Source organism: Arvicola amphibius, chromosome 11, assembly GCF_903992535.2.
Source record: "Arvicola amphibius chromosome 11, mArvAmp1.2, whole genome shotgun sequence".
NCBI classification, from domain to species: Eukaryota; Metazoa; Chordata; class Mammalia; order Rodentia; family Cricetidae; genus Arvicola; species Arvicola amphibius.
This window is the reverse complement of record NC_052057.2, coordinates 590,001-607,431: the sequence shown is the minus strand read 5'-3', so window position 1 is coordinate 607,431 and position 17,431 is coordinate 590,001. Positions and strand designations below refer to the sequence as shown.

Here is a 17,431-nt window from a genome sequence, read left to right as displayed (position 1 = left end):
TTTTCTAGTACTTTATATAAAAGATAAAAGTGATCCCAGTAGAGACTGACTAGTGGGTGTAGTTTAAAGGTTAACCATAGTTGGGCCTTAAATTAACTCCTGAAATTTTAGCCCTACTGTAGCCAGTAGTTACATTTCTTACAGAGATGCTGTTGTATATTTGGACAATGCCTGTAGTAGTAAAGAGGCTCATGTATTTCATTTATTATCATTAACTGCTGCTGATATAGTTCTGAGGAATATATCATTTACTTCTTTACTTTTTATGATATCCACGACATCTTTTCCTTTTGGGAAATGTTGAAGTTCTGTTAATGTTGTAAGTCTTTGATTAGGCACACATTGTAACTTTGTTCTTGAATATTTTTAACCTGTATCCAGGAACTATATTAAAAATCATAACATGTACAATGTTGGACTTTTTCTTATAAAGAGGTTATATGTATGAATGTACATATCTTGACTAAGTGTTAGTGAAAAAATGTTTCTTGCAGTTTCAGTTTGTATAAACTATACACATCTGTAAACCAGATGTAATAAAAATTATCACTTAATGATTTTATTTTTCAGAGCCAATGTAAGTTAAAATTCATTTCATTAAGAGTTTCATGATGTTCTTTTAAACAATATTGCTTTGAATTTCATTTATTATGCTATAGAATTCACTTTTTATTAACTTCAGTGGAGCTACATACCATGTGGCCAGTATATTTGCTTGAATTACTAAAGACATATTCCCTTTTAAGTGCACTACTTGTTTTGAAAATACTTCATCAACTCTGTGTGTGGTATATATATGTTTGTGTGGGTACGCCTGTGTACGCATGGAAAGGTATATGTGCCCTTGTGTGCCCATGCGTGTGAAGCTCAGAGGTCAGTGTTGGTCTCTTCCTTGATTGCTTCCATCTTATTTTTGAAACAGAGTTTCTCACTGAGCCCTGGAGCTCATTCAGCCCGGCTGCCTACTTACTGAGTTGTAGGGTCTGCCTTTCTCTACTTCACTTCCTGAAACATTGGCGTACACTGATGCACAAAACTTTAAGTGGGCACTGGGAATCCAAGTCAGAGTTTTAACCAAGTGAGCCATTTCTTTAGCCTCCAGCTCCACTTTCTAAGAAGACTTACAGCACAGTCCTTTAGCCAAACATCCTTTGTTGTATTTATCTTCAATGACAAACCAAATGAATAGTGCTGTTTTTTGTTTCTAGTCCATGTACATTTTCAACATTATCAGAATGTTAACACATCCTGTATGTTTAAGTATATTTTTAATATTAAATGTTATTGGACTGTCGCTATTTTTTGTGCAGGCCTTTTTCTGTAACCATACATTCTAGAAGTCATATGTTTATAACTATATGAGGGAGTAAGATGTTCTTGATACTTGTATATAACCTTATGCCTTGTAAATCATGTTCTGCAGCCAGCTTCTCCACATGATTTCTTTTCACTAATTAAATTAGCATTTCCAGCTGCTGAAAGACTTGTCTTTTTCTATTCATTGTGTTTCCTCATGCATAAAATGTGAGATATCCACATATTTCTGCCTAGGAGAAAAACAAATGTTACTATTTTTAATAGAGTGACAGAAAGGCAGTTACTGAAGGTTGGCTTGGAGGAACTAAAAGAACAGGTCATAGAGGTCTGAGGAAGCATTGTTAAGATAACGGGATTATATATAGCACAACAGCTTACAGCAGGTGTGTGCCTAACTCACTTAGAATATGAGAAGAATACTGCACTGGAGTGAATGAGAAAGGTGACTCGGAAGGGGTTAAAGCATTCATGGATTCTTAGGGGAAATCTTAGAGGTCTATAAGCACTGAATAACTTTTTTCATGGAGCACTCTGTTTGCTTTTTTAGGTTTTAGGTAAAGAGGAGAAAGAAGGCCCTGGAGTTTAAGATAAGAAAGGGTAATCTGAATGACACCAAAGAGTGGCTGAATTTGAGGGTTTTGTTTTGTTCATAGAATCTAAGGTCTTACATGAGAGAAAGTAGGAGATGAACGCTCACTAGAACGTTTTTACATGAGCAACTAAGTGAATGGAATTGATCAAGTGAAAGGTTAGGAAGGAACAGCTCAAGTCATAAAGGAAGGTCAGGGCCCAGTTTTGTACATGTTAAATTTGAAGTATCTGTGAGATTGTCTACTAGATGTATAGACTTTGAAATTCATGGAACATCTATGTTTGGAATATAGATTTTGGAATGTCATTATACTGGCAGCATTTAAAGCCATGAATTTGAATGAGATAACCAAGTACAAGAATGTTGATGCTAGCTGTGTATTAGCTGAAAATGAGAAACGTTGATGCTTCTGTTTTTGAAACTTTGATAAGAATGACATGCTATGCCCACTGATGCTGCCTCACCAAGTAAAAGCCTTGGGAAGGCATCTGTGCTGCCCCCTGCTTGACTTTATCAAGTTTCTGCCTCACTGGTCTCCTACACTCCCGCCTTTGCCCCTCAGCAGGACATTGTCTGCACTGTTCTTCTAACACACAGATGCAACTATATTGTCTTTGCCTTTCTGTGGTTTTCTGGTGTTTGTAACAGTTTGCTGAATTGTTGTTCAGTTAAGTTTGTTTAATGGATAGCATGACCAAATTCTAGGGAATTCTATCACATCTAAGGTATGGAATGTATTTCTTGTTTAGTGGTTTCTTTTGGTGCTTACAAAGTAAATAGGTAGTATGTGCTGAGTGCGTGTGTCTCAGGAAACACCATTTTATGTTGGCTGACCTCCACATCGTAGTTTGAAATTTGAATGTAATGAAAAGGTGATTATTTCTTCCTTGTTTTAATATCGCGAGTTTTTTATAACTGATGTGTTTATAGAGCAGGAAGTCATTTTAATATAGTGAAAATGATATTCAGAATACATGAAATGTCTGTACTATTCAGAGTCTCCTATGTGACTATAACTATTTTCATCTGATTTCAATAATTAACTTAGGTTAATGGGAAAGTTTATTTTAGATTTCAACAGGCAATATTACTTTGATAACCACTTTATTCTTTCAACATGACTCTTCTTCTATCCCATTCAAAATAATTAATGCCCTTCTGAGTGCCTGTGAATAGATGGAAGTGCATGCCTGTGGTTCGCATCAGTTGCCTACACATTTTAATCTCTTCTTTCCCCCTGTCGTGGCGCTTTCCACATGCCAGGTGTATGGTGCAGCATGGAAGGAACTGGCGCATTAGGCATCCTTGCTTTTTACTAACACATATCTCTGGTCGTCTGTTACACATAGCTGAAGATAAGATGAGAGCTTTTGATCAATGGAAATGTAGTGCTTTGCCTCAGAACTTTAGGAAATAGCTTGAGGTATGGTGTCATGTACTGATGCAGCTGTATGAATACTTTGCAAACACCTTGATGATTTTGTCAGAAGAAACAAATGTGATTCTGTATTTTGTTGGGCTTCATCCATCAGATGTTGAAAAAAGTGGCAAAGGTTAGTCTATCCTCTTAATCCTCAGAAATTTGGAAAGTTGGATCTAAATTTTATTATTTAGTAATAATAATAGCAAGAGGAAATTTTCTGTATAATTATGAAACATGATAACATTTGCAGATTAATGATAATATGTCATTGCTTATTATCTATATTTCTGTGTAAGAGAACTATGTCAACTGCCTTTATTACAAATTTATTTTGTGTGTGTGTGCATATGGGATGCACCTTCTGATGGTACACGTGTACTATTTAGGGGTTGCAGTACAGCTGTTGGGAGTTAATTCTCTCCTTTTGCTGTGCAGGTGTCAGGAATTGAACTCAAGTTATCAGGCTTGGTGGCAAACACCTTTAACATTTGAGCTAACTTATGCACCCAAGAACAGACTTTTATTTATTTATTTTTTTTTTAAATATTTATTTCTTTATTTATTATGTATACAATATTCTGGCTGTGTGTTTGCCTCCAGGCCAGAAGAGGGCACCAGACCCCCTTAAAGATGGTTGTGAGCCACCATGTGGTTGCTGGTAATTGAACTCAGGTCCTTTGGAAGAGCAGGCAATGCTCTTAGCTTCTGAGCCATCTCTCCAGCCCAAGAACAGACTTTTAAAATGGAGTCACAACAGCTCATTTACAACTTTTATCAACCGTGCATCAGTGGGTGCCATTTATTTAAATTTTGAGATTATTCAGAGGTAAATGCTATGATGAATAGACTATCAAATAAACTCAGCGGAGTGTCTGGGAAGGTGGCTGCACACACATATGTACTTGAGATTCATTCCCTACCACTCAAGTAGAAAGCTGGCTGGTGGCCCTGTGGCAAGTGTCTATAATCCTAGTGCTAGGATGGCAAAAACAGGCAGATCTCAGAACTCACTGGCCAGACAGCCTAGCTGATTTGGTAGGAATCTCTGGCTTCATTGAGATATTGTCTCAAAAATTAAGGTGGACAGCAGTTGAGGAAGACATTCAGGGTTAAATTCTGGCTTCCCTATGAATATGGGTGTATGTGTGCATGCACATGCGCGCACACACATGCACACACACATGCACTCATATGCACATGCACACACAATTCAATAGATGTTGGTAGTTGATATTTTACATCCAATGACAGAAGAGAGTACACTAATAAAACAGGTTACCAAAAACATCTTAACATATCTATTCTTGTGGATACTTACAGGTGCTCATGTTGTTTAAGAGTTAGACCACATCCGTGCAGTAGTGATGCACGCCTTGAGTCACAGCACTTGGGAGGCAGAGGCAAGCAAATCTCTGTGAGTTCAAGACCAGCCTAGTCTACAAAGTGAGTTCCAGGATAGTCAGAGCTCTTACATAAAGAATCCCTGCCTCATAAAACAAATAGTCAAACAAACAAACAAACAAACAAACAAGAGTTAGAATAGAGTATAACATCTTTCAGTGCAAGGATCTCATTGACATTGGGCAATATTGTTGCAGAATTTTTTGAATGACAGTGTGGGTTGACTAGTAATTGGTAGGTTTGTGAGTGAGCTTGTTGTCCAACTTCAACCAAAATTTATTACTTGAAAAGGTGTCCGTTTGCCCTGGTGAACAATTTATTATTAAAGTTAATTGATTTTTTTATTTCTTGAATGAAAAATAGAATTATTTTTGAATTGCAATCTTGTCTTCTCTGGTTGCAATTTCTTGAACAAACAGTAAAATAATATTGATTCCATTGGTCTCAGTTTCTAATATTAAGTCATGTGATTCCATAGTATTTGTTTATCAAAATTGAGCTCACTATATGAGGAATCTTTCTTTAGAGTGAAAGTAGCTTACCTCTTTTAGAATTATCATTTATTTATTCATTTTAACTCACAGATAAGACTAAGTGATGTGTGTTAAGGTTTGAATAAATCTGTGGAAAGAGCTAATTCAATCTAGTTAATATATATATATATATGTATGTGTGTGTGTGTATATATATATGTATGTGTGTGTGTATATATATATATATATATATATATGTATGTGTGTGTATATATATAACTTCATCTACTTATGGCTCTTCTGTGGTGAAAACACTCAGATTCTATTCTCTTAGTATTTCAATAATACAATATTTTATCATATGTAAAATACACAATTTTGTTTTTTCATAACTGAATTTAAAGTTCAAAATTTCAGTTATGTTGGAACATCTAAAAGGTTAGATTACGTTAGTAAATATTCCACAAGTTATAGCCTCTGGGCTATGTGAAACCGGTCCCTCATGTCTAACTCTACCTGAGGTGATGCAGCACTGCAGAAGTGGTGATTGTTCAGAATCGCCTTCTCCAGCTCATGCCCGCCTGGCTACTGACCCTGATCTTTTCCCTGGTCTGGTCCCAGTTATTATTTGTTACAGTTTTATAAGTAAAGCTTCGACACTATTTTGTTCTAACTTCCATTATTCTGAATATGTTTTGCTGTTACTGTTTTTTGTTTCTGAGACAGGGTCTCACTGTGGAGCCCTGGCTGTTCTGGAGCTCACTATTCTTTCCACTGCCTCTGCTTTCTGCCTCTGCCTCTTGAGTGCTGGGATTAAAGGAGATAAGTGCTCGCCACACTACTAATTTCTTACAATTTTGAAGTGAGTGAGTTTTACCAAATTTGATTCTTTCTTTGATATACCTGACAATGTAATTTTACATGCAGCTCTTCAAAGCTATGCATGGAAACTTAAACTCTTTGCATTTGGCCTTCCTCTTTCACTGTGTTTGCTATGCTATGTATACATGGCAGCTGTGTTTTAGCCACAGAAGAGCCTGTCTGTGTAAATAGTATGTAATCATTGATGTCTTTATGAAGATGCTCAGATTTGCCAATTTTTATACCACTGGCTTACAACTGAGAATTTCACATTTTCATTGCATGGTGTGTGTTTTTTTTGCCACGACCCTGGGGTTGAAATTAGTGCTTTGTCCTCTTGGGTAAGTATCCTGCTATTATAACCCTCTTTTTCCATATAACATATTTTTGTGTGATATTTACTTGGATTTAGTGTCACTATCTCTGATTTTTTTGCTGACATCAAGAAAATATTTAGTTCTCCATGAGAGGACACTGGAGGCTTAGCTTGAAATACAATATCCTTCAGCATTTCAGCTGGAATATTGAACTAGGCAGAGACTTAAAATGAAGCTAACAAACGATGGTCTCTTTTTCTTCCAATTAATGAGTCTATACCTTTCTGCATTGTATTGGTACATGAGGATAGATTGGTATAGAGCAGAGCACTCATTTCTCAATGCCTAATTTGGGCTCAAAGTAATTTATATGAATGTAGCATATACAGACTAATTGGAAAGGGTAGGATTAGGGAGATCATTTGGACTTGTGTTTAATACCTGTCATTAAGAGCTGGAGTAAATACTGTTTTCACTGTGGGTAGGGAATGGTCTTAATGTGTTCTTTCATTATTTTAAGATAAACAGTACTTAAAAATAAAAAGCCCAACAACCTAGTTTTTTGGGTTTTTTTTGTTTGTTTGTTTTGTTTTTGAGGACCTTTCTCCCTGTTGGCGCATATTTATTGTCTCAGGCTCTCAGAATTTTGTCCCTAACTTGCACTGCTCTCCCCAGCTTTAGACCTGTCTACACCCAGTTTCCGTCTTCATCTGCACTTGTCCATGGGACATTTCTGTAATCTCTTTCCTGCCTCACCCCTGCTGAGCGAACATCTCTCATATGCTTGTTTACAGATGACAGCCATCACCAGGCTTCCCCTTCATCCTGTATTGGCTTCCTTCAAATTATTTTTATTTTGTTTCCAAATATATATTTTACACACTGTCTTTCTGTAACTTTAACCACTACATGTATGGTTTAAATCTCCCAAAATAATCTAGTATTTGTTTTTTTTCCTCTGTCAATGTTTCCTTCCTTTTTTATTCAAAAACCCAGATTAGGCTTTCTGAACCTTAGCTTCTGCAGACCCTTCATGGAACAGCCTATTTCTACTTTGTGACTTGTTCATCGCACCCTGGCTGGTCCCTCTCTGCCACATCAGTCTCATTGATCTCTTCCTCCTTTCGTCACAGCCGCTCTGTATCTGTCCTCACCTTCACCTTTCCTGCGTCCCTTTGTCACTTCTGTATGAAAGCCCGCTTTCCTTCTCCTTGTCGACCCCTACCAACCACTCTCCTAAATAGAAACCAAACTTGTAGTCTCTTATCCAGTCATTGGCAATTCCATGCTTATTTCCCTGATTCCTTGTGTCCTCCTGATTGTTTTCTATGAGGAAAGAGCTCTGTCTCACGCCCACAGTGTCAGCACATTGGTTTTCATACCAAGTGCTCAGCAAATAATTGCTTAGTAAATGACTGTTTACTCCAAGCTACACACTGATTTTTCTTCCTGACTGGTAGTAACATGTTGTTATATGTGAAGAGACTGTCCCTTTCCCTTGTTTTTTCTTGGCTCCTTTGTTAAAAATCTGTTGGATATAAATGTGGATTTCTTCATATTTTTCTAATCTCTTTTCCTCAGTTTTTTTTTAAGACTTGTGTGTGTGTGTGTGTGTGTGTGTGTGTGTGTGTGTGTGATGTCTACTGAGATCAGATAAAGGCTTTGGATTTCCTGAAGGTGGAGTTATGGACAGTTATGCTGAGAGCCAACCTCAGGTCCTTTGGAAGAGCAGAAAGTGCACTTACCTGCTGAGCTGTCTCTCTAGGGCCCTCAGTCGTCCGTTTTTAATGCCACTTCCCTTCACTCTTGGTTACATACTGTGATGTTAGATTAGATCAACGTTGTCTTTTGTGATTAAATATAGGTGCTATAATTATCTTTTTTGATGAAAAAATGTCATTGATTTTTAAAAATAGCTTTTTTATTTATTCTATTGATTGCTTTGGGCACTGTTTATATACAAATGTGTGTGTATGTATGTGTGCATGTATTTATATTTATATTTGTGTCAAGAGTCTCTGTGAAACCCAAATTGGTTTGGAATGTACTATCTAACCTAGACTGACTTTAATGTCATGATTCTCCTCCCTTTACTTACCAAGTACTGGGATTATAGCCATGATTTACCAGCTGTAACTGTACTTTTTAGCATGAATTCTTCCAATCTATGAACAATATATCTTTCTTTTTTATGTCTGTGTGCCTTCAATTTTATCATCAATATTTTATAATTTTCAGCATAGAGATCTTTCATCTTCTTGTTTAAATTTATTCCTAAATAGTTCTTTTATAGTTTTTGTGACTAGAATGCTTGCTTAATTTTTTTCAGATAGTTTGCTATTGTATAGAATTGCCACTGATTTCCAATACTAACTTTGTTCCCTTCATGTTCAACGAATTTATTGTTTCTTACATGTTTTGATTCGGCATTTGGGGTTTTTATGTAGATAAAACTAGTACTTAACCTCCTTTACAGTTTGGGTGCCTTTTATTTTGCTTTTTTGCCTAGTAAGTTTTGTCAGTACTGTTTGGAAAGTGAGCATTTTGATTTTACTTCAGAACTTAGAAGAGGACTTTTTAAGTTTTTCCATTTGTTGTGCCATTTGAGTATGTTTGTCACATGTGGCTGTGGTGTTTTGAATGAGGATGACCTCCATAAGCTCATATATTTGAATATTTGGCTTCTAATTAGTGGTACTGTTTGGGAAGGACTAGGTGGTACAGACTTGCTGGAGGAGGTGTGTCACTGCGGGTGGAGTTTGAAGTTTAAAAAGCTCATGCCAAGCCAGGCGGGGACGGCGCACGCCTTTAATCCCAGCACCTGGGAGGCAGAGGCAGGCGGATCTCTGTGAGTTCAAGCCCAGTCTGGCCTACAAGAGCTAGTTCCATGATAGGCTACAAAGCTACAGAGAAACCTTGTCTCGAAAAACCAAAACCAAATAAATAAATGAATAAATAAATAAATAAAATTTAAAAAAGAACAAAAAAGCCAAAAAGCCTATGCCAAATTCAGTTAGCTCTCTCTCTTTGCTTAGCTGCTGCTTCAGCACCTGCCTCTCTGCTGCCGTGCTCCCTGCCACAATGATCATGGACTCTAACCCCCTGGAACCATGACTCCCTGTATTAAATGTTTTCTTTATAAGTTGTCTTAGTCATGGTGTTCTGTTACAGCAATTGAAAAGCAATTAAGACATGGCCTTTGTTACACTGAGATGCATTTATGGTGCATTCTCCTAACTTTTAAGCATGAAATGGTGTTGAATGTTGCAAAATGCTTTTTCATTTCAATGTATTTGTTGAAATGATCATATAGTTTTGTTTCTAACTTACTGAAGTGATGTATTTAGTTGAAGACCCAAATTTGTGTAATTTGGAGGAAGTTAGGAAAAGTCTCTATTCACGTTCTCATGAGGACTTTTGAATGAGACCTCAAAGCATGTAGCAAAAGAACAAAAATGAGACAATGAAACTAAAAAGCTCCTGCAAATCAAACAAAATAAAAACTGAAGATGTGTTTGTATGTCATATATTGAACAGGCCAAAATATTCAAGAAGATATAAAGAGCTTACAAGAAAACAGATAACTTCATTAAAAAAATAAGCAAATGGAAGGATAGGGAGATATCTCAGTGAAAAAGAACACTTTTGTACAAGCGTGCAACTTCAGTTCGGATCTTTCTCATACTCACAAAACCTGGCTTTGACCACATGGTCCTGTAAACGCCAGTGGTTGGGAGAGAAAAGATGGAGACAGTTGGCTTGATGGCTAATCAGACTAGCACAAAAATGAGTTCCAGGTTTTAGTGAGTAACCTTGTGTCTACGGAATCTTTGAAGTGAAGATTGATAGACACCTGATGTCCCTCTGTGGCCTTTGCACACATGTACATTAGCACACATACCACAACATTCATATAAACATGCATACATCATATAGTTATATCATGCACACCTCCCTTTTCCTATTTATTTTTCTCTCAGAAAGCAAAGCAAAGAATTTAAAGTCTTAAAAGAAGGCATACAACTGGTCTTGGTGTTGCATGCCTTTAATCCTATTACTTGGGATGTAGAGACAACTGAATCACTAAGTTTGAGGCCAGCATGTTCTACTTAGTAAGTTCCAGGACCAATGGGGCCACACGGGGAAACCCTGTCTCGAATAACCAAAACCAACCAAACAATCAACAGCAGCAGCAGCAGCAGCAGCAGCAGCAACAACAACAATAGTAACAGCAACAAGGCACACAAATGTCAACATGTATATTTAAAATTTCTAGCATCCCTATTTATAGAAAGGTTAAAGCTGTAATGAAATTTCATTGCATATCTGTTATGTTCACTCCTATCGAAAGGATAGATGTTGGTGAGGATGTGGTGAAAACTAAACGGTTACAACTGTTGGTAGTATGCTAATACCATTTGATCTGTAATTCCCACTATTGGGTATATAGCCAGAGGAATTTAATTTGTGTGTTAGAGATATATGTACATTTATGCTTATTTTTTTTTTTTTTACCATTTTTCACAGAGCCAAGATACTAAATCTCATTTTTGACTTCAGAGTATAAATGGATAAAGAAAATATATAAACCCATAATAGAAATCCTTTCCTGTGTTAGCAATGAGGATGAACATGGAGAACATTATATTTAGTTAAATAAACTGTTTTATCTTGCTTGTATGTAAACTTTAGGAACTAGAGTGATGGTCGCCACAGGCTATGGGGAGGAGTGAGCTCTTGTTTTATATTGCACTGTCAGGGACTACTGTTAATAAAGTATTCAAAATAACTAGGAGACAGGATTTTAAATGCTTTCATCATCATGACAAATGTTTCAGATGATAGATAAGCTAATTATCTTGATTTGATAATTTTATATTTCTTGCATATATGGAAATTCTGTTTTGTACCCCAAAATATGTTCAATTGTTTTTGTTCAGTATAAATAAAACAAAATGTCATAATAGAACTCTATCACCAATCACGTAGTATGAAGAAAAATAGGTCAAAATAGCCTCCATATCTCCAGGGCTTCAAATTACAGCTTCAGTTCTTTAATCAAACAAGTGATGATTGTGTATGAAAATTATGGGAAACAAATAGTAGAAAATACAGATGACACATTTTGAGAAATTTCAAAACTTCTGGTTGGCTACGTATTTTAAGATTCTCTTTGGCTTTCTCTTAATTTTTAGAGAAGGAATTATAATGCTAAAGAAGACACAGTTTAAATTGACTTTAATACAATTAAAGGCAAAAGCCAAGTCTGAACCTGCACTTGAGAAATTCAGTCCATGCTGAAGGCAAGCGATCATGTTCATTTATTGTTTGAATTTAATTATTTGCTCTGCCTGGCCTTGGTCAACTTAAATTAAGAAACTCACTTAGAGGCCTTCTGATACCTTTTGCATTTTAATTTTTGGTATTTTTGTAATAAAATACCAGCAATAAATGTCATAAATGGTTTAGAAGGCAGGGAAAACATTTCTAAGAACTAGTTTTATTTTGTTGATTTTTTTTTTAAGCAATAAGTTTCCTAGTGTTTCATTTCTAACACATATAAGGCAATTCAAGTACATAAGGTAATAATGAAATATCATAGTGAAATAATTAAATTGTATTATGAACTCTCTAAGTATCTGATTAGGAGTATATTTTCTTAATTTCAAGTTATTATATATAATAATTAAAAAAATAAATTTTAGATAATTTACCAATTCCACAATCTATTGATACCTTTGTCTTAGTCCTTTAGATAATTTAGTAAGACTTTTTAAGTCTAGGACAGAATTTCAGCTGACTTTTTAACAGCAGTAACCTCATAGCATATATTTATCTCCCGATTTCTTCTATCATAGCATGCGGAAGTGAATTATTGAAAAGATAAAAATAAATTTGTTTGCTTTCTGTCAGAGTTCATATTCACAGCCAGCCTTGATAGAAGACCAGAATGATTTAGACAAGTTTGCTTTGGAGATTCATAACATATGCTTGCCGGACAGAATTGAGTTATCTCTGCTCTGGAGAGTAAGTCATTGTAGCGGGGGCTGACAGAGATGAAGATAACTGAGGGAAATTCAATTACCTCTTAGTGTTTTCTTTCTAATGGGATTCTTAATGTGAAAAAGATCCTGAGATGATGCGCTGCGTACTCCTGAGCTGTACCTTGGTACTGGCTTCCTGAATACTGCCAACTTTTACGTCAGATGGGCCTTCCTTACGTGTAAAATAAGCAGTTTACTGTGTACAGTAGATTTGATTGAAGCCATCATTGATAATTTATATAATCCTTGACTGGACTGATGGTGTCTGTTTTTTTCTATAAGGCTATTATTTAATATGATAGCAGTATTTTTCCTTTCTCGCCAGTGACCTTTCTGAAAGTGTACTGTAGTTTCTCACTGCTGATCTATTCATGCTGCTGTCCGTTATCTTGTGCTATTTAAAAGCTGTTGGACTTCTCAGGCATTTGCATTCTTGCCTTTGCATTCTGCATTAATATCTTTATGCTTTTATTCTTTCTTTCAGTGTCTTGGAATCTGGCCTTTTTTCTCCTTGGTCTTAGAATAATCAAATTTAATTTGTTCTCTTTAGCATCTTTACTGTCCATAGATTTTTTCATTGTCCCCATCTCCCTCGACAGAATTTGACATTGATGTCACACTCTTCCTCTTTGAAAGGTTTTGCTTTGCCTTTACTTTCTTACCTGATATTTTGTTAGTTCACTTTTCATTTCTCATGGTTTTCAATGTCTTATTCCTTTTATCAATAGTATTGCTCTCTGGCACAAATACCAGAGCAGTTTTAACCTTTGTGTTTTGTTTTGGCAGTTCACTTAATGTTAGGAATACTTAAAACTTCTAGATTGAAAACATTAAATATCTATATGAAATTTCAGTTGATTTAAATTATATACATGATTAGGAAATAGCATTACAGAAGCACACAGTAAAACTTCCATTTTTGGGGAGTAGAAGGGAGTAGGTGGGTGATGGGAACATGAGGACTCAAGATGTTTGAGTTGGGGGATCAGTGAAAGAGGTATCTTGATAGAGGGGGCCATTATGGCATTAGGGAGAAACCAGGTGCTAAGGAAATTCCCAGGAATCCACAAGGATGACCCCAGCTAAGACTCCTAGCAATAGTGGAGAGGGTACCTGAACCAGACTTCCCCTATAATCAGATTATTGACTATCCTAATTGTCACCATTGAATCTACATTTAGAAACTGATGGAAGCAGATGCAGTGGTCCATCACATCAGTGTGTGTGGGGGTCAAGATCATGATGGGGAAGCCACAGAGACAGCTGACCCAAGTTAGTAGGAGCTCATGGACTCTCTACTGAGAGCTGGACATCCTGCATGGTATTGAACTAAATCCTATGAATGTGGACGACAAGTTATGTGGCTTGATCTCTTGCGGGGGTGGGGAGCCTTGGAAGTGGGACTAGGACTTATGCTGGATACATGAATGTGGGAGCCCATGTGCGACTCAGTTTCCATCTGGTGTTCATTCTGACTTACAGTCATTTGAGTTCAATCTTGCTTGCTCTACTTTTTCCAATAACCGTGAGGACTGTGAGAGACTTCCGATTTAGCTCGTGAGAAAAGAACACTCTCCAAAGAAAGTATACTGCTGACAACAAACCTCAGTAACATTAAAATAGAGTAAGGCTGCTTCTGAGCAGCACGATCATGGTGGACAGGAGACTGCTCCTTGAGGACAGGGATGGATTGTGGTTAGATACTGACTGACTGACTGTGCTGTGCTTTGTTCTGCTTTTGTATATAAACACGTTCTGAAATAAACTCTGAGCTGTTTGGCTTCTTTTGGCATGACCCCCGATTCTATCCTGTATTTTCTGTTTCTGTTCCTTTCATCTGACATTTCCTCAGTCTTCACGACCCCTAATCCAGGAACCCTAGCTGACTTTGTAGGAGTGGGCTCCTACACATGAACTGGTAATTTAGAGCCCATTCCCTATGGTGGGATACCTTCCTCAGCCTTGATACAGAGGAGGGGGCTTTTTCCTGCCTCAACTTGGTATACCAGACATTTTTGACTCCTCAAGAAAAGCCTTACCTCCTCTGAGGAGTGCATGGGGGGGTGGAATTGGGGGAGGTGGGAGGTGGGATAAGGGGAAGGAAGAGAAACTGAAGCTAGTGTGTAAAATTAATTTTTTTAAATAAAAAATTAAACAACAATAACAAAAAAACTCCACTTTTAATTTCTTCCACCTGAGCTAATGGGAGCTCACCAACACCAGCTGGACTGGGAAGGATCAAGCATAGGACCAAACTAGTCCCTCTGAATGTGGGTGACAGTTGTATGGCTGGGGCATACTGAAGGGCCGCTGGCAGTGGCACCAAGATTTATCCCTACTGCATGTACTGGCTTTTTGGGTGCCTATTCTCTTTGGTTGGATACCTTGTTCAGCCTACATATAGGAGGGAGGGCCTTGGACCTTCCCAAAGCAAGGAAGTGGATGGGGGCTGGGATGGGGGCTGGGATGGGAGCATAAGTAGAGGGAATGGGAGGAGGGGGGAAGTGGGAATTTGGATTGGTATGTATAATGAAAAAAGATAGTTTGTTTTCTTTTTAAATAAATAAAAAGAATGAAAAAGCTTCTTCTATATTCTACTCTTATAGGTAGTCATTTTCCCTTATTAATCCTCTCAGTTTCTTTATGAACATGTACTAAATCAGGAATATCTATTCTTACCCTCTTTTTTTGTAAATGGTGGCATGTTACAAACATTATTCTATATTCTGTTCTTGGAACACTGTACTTTTAAACATGTTTATATATCAAAGTGTGAAGGGACTATTTCCTCCTAGTCCCTATGCTATTAAATCATTGAAATTTTGTCTTGATATATGACCTTAATTAAAAGAAATTATTATGGAACATCTTTTAAAAGTCTGTTCTCTCTTTTTATTCTGGGTTCCAGGGTCAAATTATCAAGCTTTCATGGCAAGCACTATTTCACTGAGCCATCTTGGTGGCCTTTGCTTTGCATTTCTTGGATATTAATTTTAATGCTATTAATGAGTCTGTTATCGGTTTTGTTATCTTGCAGAAACTTCTTTTTTTTTTCTTTTTTGAAATAGGACCTTGTAATGCCCAGGGCGGCTTCAACTTAGTTATGTAGGAAGGATGAACTTGAACTTTTGATCCTTTTTTCTTTGTACTTTAGATGTGTGCCAACACAGCTGGCTATTATGCTGAAGAAATTTTTAAAAAGTGATTTTTGTTACTGAATGTATGAGTGTTTTCTTTTATATTGTCACAATCTTTGGTTATTATTTGAAAGGGCAATTTGCACATAAAGAATTTCTTTGTTTTGCTCAATATTTTTGTGTTTAAAGGTTTTATTAATTAGAATTTATGTTAAATACGTTGTGTTATGAATATGCCTGGGTTTCCCTATGATATCCGCTATGTAGTCCCAATTTCTCCATCTGATCTGACATGCTGCTGCTTTGCTACAGTAAGTGCCTGCATGTTTTAACACGCTGCTGGTAAATGCCCTCCTTTCGTTAGTGACGTGTATGTGCATAGCGATATGTTCTAATGTAAGTAGGAATACGCTTCTCTTCCCCCTCACTGCCCTATTCAGTTTTATTCAGAGTTTCAGTATCATTAATAAAATGATAGATTTGCTTTGTCTGGTTCTCTTTTTCTTCTTTAGGCTCTACATACATACATACATACATACATACATACATACGTACATACATAGTCATGTCTACAAATACTATAATGTCTTCTTACTTTAATGCATCTGATATTTTGTCTGATTTAATTTGCTCTTTCAAATAAAATATAAAAAATAAAATGGTAGACATTTGTTTTTGATATAGGAGAAATGTGCCATTCTTTCTCCAACTAAGTAAGATGCGACCGTGAGCTGAAGTAGATACAGTTATTCTTGCTCGTGGAAGGAAAACCGTTGCTTTTTCTCTTTGTGATCAAGCACAGGTAGTATTAGTATATCTTCTTTTAAACGATTCCCTGGATTCCTCCTTAAGATAGTTGACTACAGTGTGCTTATTTTCAAAAGTATGTGAATAGTTTTACTTAGGTGTTTTCTTGGTATAAAAATTAAATTCACTGTGTTTGCTTTTTAACCCTTTTATTAGTTTAGAAGAAGTAAAATAGTTTAAAATTTGGAAATATATTCCTTATTTTAAATGTTTACTGATCTAGTTAAAAGCATAACAGATTTTGCGTTTTTAAATGCAGGAGATTTGAGAGAAATAAGTCAGTATTGTCTTCAGTTTTTTTATTTTAAAATTTCCATTCATAAATGTTTAATAGATCCCTTGAGTTTGTCTTGCTTTTCCCCATGAAGCTAACTCTATTTTATTTGTTACATTAGTTTGCTAAAATAAGATCTGTTTTTAATAATAGGTGATTCTGATTTTGGCTTAACTATCTATATCTTCAATTAATACTAAAGTCTTTTAGTGTGAATATGATTTTTGGTCATGGAAAAGAAATTTTGTCATTATTGATGAAGTAAATCAACAGAGTTAAGTGATTTTCATGGGTTGATACATTTCATTTGATATGTCTCACTAAGCAAGTCTTGCTTGATCATTACAAGTTATGGACTCTCATTCAGAACAATATCCAAGTATAAACAACTGACCAGTGTGTCCTTGTACTTATATCGTTGTTGGTTTGGTTATAGTTGTCTGAGAGATGCATATAGGTGAGCTCACTGCTGCCTTTATTTGTGTCCGATCTCTCAATCTGTTTTGTTGGTTTATTTATGATTATTATATAAATAAAATAAATACTTAAAAATGAAATTCAGTGGGCACATGCCTTTAATCCCAGAACTCAGGTTGCAGAGGATGGTGGATCTCTGTAGTTGGAGTCCAGCCTGGTCTACAAAGCAAGTTCCAGTACATCCTGGACTGTTACACAAAGAAACCCTGTATCAAAAATAATAAAAAAAAAGAAAAGAAAAAATCTAAATGCTTCTTGTAGGGTTAACCTTGGAAGCTTTAACAAAAAACAAAAACCAAAACAAAAAT

At 36.3% G+C, this 17,431-nt stretch overlaps 1 protein-coding gene across 3 annotated transcripts in view; it reads left to right on the top strand.

Moving 5' to 3' along the window:
• Positions 1 to 17,431, top strand: part of Lrba (LPS responsive beige-like anchor protein) — a 481,883-nt gene that overhangs the window by 164,579 nt on the left and 299,873 nt on the right. The gene's annotated exons all lie outside the window — the stretch shown is intronic.